At 41.3% G+C, this 6,000-nt stretch overlaps 1 pseudogene; it reads right to left on the reverse strand.

Moving 5' to 3' along the window:
* Positions 1-5,633, reverse strand: part of LOC118857726 — a 131,573-nt pseudogene extending 125,940 nt beyond the window's left edge.
* Positions 5,634-6,000: the final 367 nt, after the last annotated feature.

Genomic DNA, 6,000 nt, shown 5'->3' on the forward strand with positions numbered 1-6,000 from the left:
CTGAGGCGTAAAAGTATGGGCATATTTAAGGATTAATATCCTTATGGAACTACTTTCATCATGTCTCAAAAACCTTTAATGATTCCCTATTGCTTAACCATATCAAGTTCAAATTATGCTGCCTGGTTTTTAGGTCTGCATCATATTGTCCCATACTTCCTATCCAATTTTCTTTCCCTTTATTCCTACACACACTCTATCCATTGTAGTCAGGTGCATTTCCTTATTCCTCTATCCTCCCCCTTCCACCCCCACAAATACTTCACTTACTTTCTTTCTTCCTTACTTTCACTCACGTTGTTCCTCCTACCTGGAATGCCATCCTTCTTACTTGCCTATGTCTCTAAATCCAATCCATCTTTCAAGACTCAATTCAAGTTCTACTTTTTTTTTTCAAGGTAATCAGGGTTAAGTGATTTGCCCAGAGTGACACAGCTAGTAAGTGTCAGAGGTCAGATTTGAACTCAGATCCTCCTGACTCCAGGGCCTGTGCTCCAGGGCACCACCTAGCTGCACCCAAGCTCTACTATTTTCTTTTTTTTTCTATTTTTCATATTTTATTATTTAATATTTTAGTTTTCAACATTGATTTCCACAAGATTTTGAGTTACAAATTTTCTCCCCATTTCTACCCTCCCCCTATTCCAAGATGGTGTATATTCTGATTGCCCCATTCCCCAGTCAGCCCTCCCTTTTGTCACCCCACTCCTCCCCCCCCATCCCCTTTCCCCTTACTTTCTTGTAGGGCAGGATAGATTTCTATGCCCCATTCCCTATATATCTTATTTCCCAGTTGCATGCAAAAACAACTTTTTTTTGAGCATCTGCTTTTAAAACTTTGAGTTCCAAATTCTCTCCCCTCTTTCCTTCCCACCTACCCTCCCTAAGAAGGCAAGCAATTCAACATAGGCCACACATGTATCATTATGTAAAACCCTTCCACAATACTCATGTTGTGAAAAACTAACTATATTTCTCTCCATCCTATCCTGTCCTCCTTTATTGAATTTTCTCCCTTGACCCTGTCCCTTTTCAAAAATGTTTGCTTTTGATTACCTCCTCCACCTATCTGCCCTCCCTTTTATCATCTCCCCTTTCTTATCCCCTTCCCCCTACTTTCCTGTGGGGTAAGATACCCAATTGAGTGTGTATGTTATTCACTCCTCAGGTCAAATCCCATGAGAGCAAGATTCACTCATTCCCCCTCACCTGCCCCATCTTCCCTTCCAACAAAACTGCTTTTTCTTGCCACTTTTATGCAAGATAATTTACACCATTCTATCTCTCCCTTTATCCCTCTCTCAATATATTCCTCTCTCAACCCTTAATTTTATTTTTTTTTAGATATCATCCCTTCATATTCAAATCACCCTGTGCCCTCTGTTTATATATATGTATATTCCCTTCAACTCCCCTAATACTGAGAAAGGTCTCATGAATTACACACATCATCTTTCCATGTAGGAATGTAAACAAAACAGTTCAACTTTAGTAAGTCCCTTACGATTTTTCTTTCTTGTTTACCTTTTCAGGCTTCTCTTGATTCTTGTGTTTGAAAGTCAAATTTTCTCTTCAGCTCTGATCTTTTCATTGAGAAAGCTTGGAAGTCCTCTATTTTATTGAAAATCCATATTTTGCCTTGGAGCATGATACTCAGTTTTGCTAGGTAGGTGATTTTTGGTTTAATCCTGGCTCCTTTGACCTCCAGAATATCATATTCCAAGCCCTTCAGTCCCTTAATGTAGAAGCTGCTAAATCTTGTGTTATCCTGATTATGTTTCCACAATACTCAAATTGTTTCTTTCTGGCTGCTTCCAATATTTTCTCCTTGACTTGGGAATTCTGGAATTTGGCAACTATATTCCTAGGAGTTTTCTTTTTGGGATCTTTTTCAAGAGGGGATCAGTGGATTCTTTCAATTTCTATTTTACCCTCTGGTTCTAGAATATCAGGGCAATTTTCCTTGATGATTTCTTGAAAGGTCTTTTTTTGATCATGGCTTTCAGGTAGTCCAATAATTTTTAAATTATCTCTTCTGGATCTATTTTCCAGGTCAGTGGTTTTTCCAATGAGATATTTCACATTGTCTTCCATTTTTTTCATTCCTTTGGTTCTGTTTTATGATATCTTGATTTCTCATAAAGTCGCTAGCTTTCACTTGCTCCAATTTAATTTTTAAGGTGGTATTTTCTTCAGTGGTCTTTTGGACCTCCTTTTCCATTTGGCTAATTCTGCCTTTTAAGGCATTCTTCTCCTCATTGGCTTTTTGGAGATCTTTTGCCATTTGGGTTAGTCTATTTCTTAAGGTGTTATTTTCTTCAGTATTTTTTGGGTCTCCTTTAGCAAGTTGTTGACTTGTTTTTCATGGTTTTCTTGCATCACTCTCATTTCTCTTCCAAATTCTTCCTCTACTTCTCTTACTTGCTTTTCCAAATCCTTTTTGAGCTCTTCCATGGCCTGAGACCAATTCATATTTTTCTTGGAGGCTTTTGATGTAGGCTCTTTGCCTATAACAAGTTTGTTGACTTCTTCTGGCTGTATGTTTTGATCTTCTTTGTCACCAAAAAAGATTCAACATTCTGCAGTCTTTTTTGCTGCCTGTTCATGTTCCCAGCTAACTACTTGACCCTTGAGTTTTTGTCAGGGTATGACTGCTTGTAGAGTAGAGAGTACTTTGTCCCAAGCTTTAGGGGCTGCACTGCAGTTTTCAGAGCTACTTCTACTCCACCACCACCACAAGTTCTGCCACAGCAGCCTTCCTCCTCCCCCAAGAACAACCAACCAGGACCTCTACCCAGATCCAAGCAGGGCAAAGCAAGAGAACCTGCCTCTTCGCCAGCAAAGCACTCCTTGCACTCCTGCTCTGATCTGCCGCTTGATTCCTCCCACCATGTGAACCAGGGATTCCGGAAGCAGCTGACTCTGGAGCTCTGGAAGCAGCTGCAGAAGCTTCCTGCTGCTGCCACTGCCACCACTGCACCACCTCCGCCACCCCCAGGGCTGGGGCTGGACCTCTCCCACTCCAATCCAGCAGTTTTCCCACTAAACTGCTTCATGGTCTTTGGCATTTGTGGGTTGCGAAGTCTGGCAACTGCCAAGGCTCAATGATTCATGGCCCTCAGGCCTGCTTCCAACTCCTGGTCTGGTTGGTCCTGGAATGGCCCACACTGGGCTGTGCTCCACTCCCAACATGATGCAATAGACCCTTTCCAGCGACCATCCATGCCATCTTGGGCTGGAGACCTGCTTCCCTCTGCTATTTCATGAGTTCCGCAGCTCTAGAATTTGTTCAGAGCCATTTTTTACAGGTGTTTGGAGGGACCTGGGGGAGAGCTTAAGCGAGTCCCTGCTTTCCAGCCACCATCTTGGCTCCACCCCAAGTTCTACTATTTTCATGAAAACTTTCCTGGCTGCTTCAACCCTTGCTGATTTCTTCTGTCTGTAAATTTCCATGGCATTTATTATATAGTCTATACCACACCATTTACTAATGCACTTAATGATATATGATCTTCTAATGTTTGCTATTCTTACCTCTCCACCTCATTGTAAACTCCTCAATCGCAGGGCTTGTGTCTTAAAAGAATGATAATACGTTAATTATCAATTGATAATATGTTAATAATAATAAGCTCATGTGTGTCTTGTTTTAGAGGCTTCAAAACCCTTTCCTTAGAAAAACTCTGTGAGGTAAGTAGTAGAAGTGTTGATCTCCATTTTACAGATGGGAATTACGAGGCTTACAAAATCTATGACTTATCCAAGATCATAGCTAGTAAGTGTGAGAACTTGGGTTCAAGGTTTTCTGACTTCAATATTAACATTCTTTCCACTATACCAGGCTGTTTCTATAATTAAAAAAGAAGTCTCAGACTGACTCTCTGTCCCTTCCAGTGGCTTGTACAAGATAAAACTAGAGGCACAGATTGATTAATTGATTATTGATATAGTGAAGCCAATAGGATAAAGTGCTCAAATATTTAAATGGAGATAGAAAAAAAGAGAGAAGGAAAGAAGGAAGGAAGGGAAGAAAGAAAGAAGGAAGGAGGGAAGGAAGGAAGGAAGGAAGGAAGGAGGGAAAAAATGAAGGAAAGAAGGAAGGAAGGAGGGAAGGAAGGAAGGAAGGAAGGAAGGAAGGAAGGAAGGAAGAAGGGAAGGAAGGAGGGAAGGAAGGAAGGAAGGAAGGAAGGAAGGAAGGAAGGAAGGAGGGAAGGAAGGGAGGAAGGAAGGAAGGAGGGAGGGAAGGAAGAAAAGAAGGAAGGAAGGAAGGAAGGAGGGAGGGAAGGAAGGAAGGAAGGAAGGAAGGAAGGAAGGAAGGAAGGAAGGAAGGAAGGAAGAAAGGAAAGAAGACCAAATGCCAGATCTAAATCTATGATCCTATGACTCATTCTTTACATATTTTTTACATTTTCATTACATTTCATTCTCCATTAGAATGTAAATACCTTGGGGGCAAAGACTATCTTTTAAATTCATATCCCCAGAGCTTAGAACAATGCCAGGCACATAGTAAACGCTTTTCTTTCATTCATTCCTCATTGGTTATTTGATGCAGCCTGTTTACATACATCACGTTATTCTCTATTGCTCTCTGTGTGATATTAGTTTTTGGATAATTCAGTGACTCTAGTGTTTCATGTTCCATAGTCATTAAAAAAAATGGGAAAAATATTTGTACTAAAAATTAGGGCCTTTGTTTCCCAGAGAAACTTGAAGTCATGAAAGGAACTTTGCAGTTTCCTAAACGTAAAACTGTCCTCTCTCCTCCTACTTTTGAATTCTGGGCCCAAATCATTGTTCGTTTGTACTATCTGTTCCAAACTTACATAGCAATGACAAGCTCTTTAGGCTGCACGTCATAATCAGGACAACAGACATTCATCATCCACTAGGTTTTTCCTATATGGATCTCCTCTCCCCTCCCCTTCTCTCCCCTCTTCTCCCCTTATCTGAGGGTGCTCTGACCAAAGGAAGGTACATTTGGTTGGCTGAAAGCTGCCTCATTAACTCGGGGTTTACTGGCTAGATTCCTTTCTCAAAGACCAAGCCTTAAACCCAATTCATAGATGGGACAACAACAGGGCCCTGCCCTCCTAGGGCACAGTGAATGTAAATAGTAAATAGTAACTGTTTCTCTTTTGGCCAGTGAACCAGAGGGTCCTCCCTTCCCAGTTCGATTTTTCTTCTTGATTAAAGGGGTTATCACATGACTCCCTTCTTAAAGAGGCCTATTCACTGAATAGGTGTTACCTCAATCAAAGTGAGAACATGAAAAGACCTTAGCCTAAAAGGACCAGAGCCTCCCATTGCATCCTGGGTCCTCTCTAGTCATCCTGATGAATATCAGGCCACTGGACCCAGATAGCTCTGGAGGAGAAAGTGAGGCTGGTGACCTTGCACAGCCCTCCCTCACTCAAATCCAAGCCAACTATAATTCATGTCATCATTTCCCTGATGTCATGGTTCTCTTCAAGAACAAAGGACAAACACAACAACAACCTATATGGATGGTCAAGCTAAGATCTTTAGTGCTTACGGATCTCTTCCAGGCGACTCTGAAATGTTCTAGGGCCTGGTGCAAACTGCACAATGTCATCCACAAACAGGAACACTTGTTGGACCTCACCACCCATATGTGATTCTTCTTAAACTTGGACTCCACACGGGATCTCCTCCAACACAGTGGTAAACATCTTTTTTTTTAATATTTTCTTTTTTTATTTTAATTTTTTTTTTGCAGGGGGAAGGCAGGGCAATTGGGGTTAAGTGACTTGTCCAAGGTCACACAGCTAGTAAATGTGTCAATTGTCTGAGGCCGGATTTGAACTCAGGTACTCCTGACTCCAGGGCCAGTGCTCTATTCACTGTGCCACGTAGCTGCCCCGGTAAACATCTTTGATGAGCATGTTTCCCTGTTTTATGTTTCATCTGACATTTATAGTTTACAGGGTTGTTGAAGCAGGTAATTTCTATTGTTATGTATTTCATCATATCTTCAAT

Source organism: Trichosurus vulpecula, chromosome 7, assembly GCF_011100635.1.
Source record: "Trichosurus vulpecula isolate mTriVul1 chromosome 7, mTriVul1.pri, whole genome shotgun sequence".
Taxonomy (NCBI): domain Eukaryota; kingdom Metazoa; phylum Chordata; class Mammalia; order Diprotodontia; family Phalangeridae; genus Trichosurus; species Trichosurus vulpecula.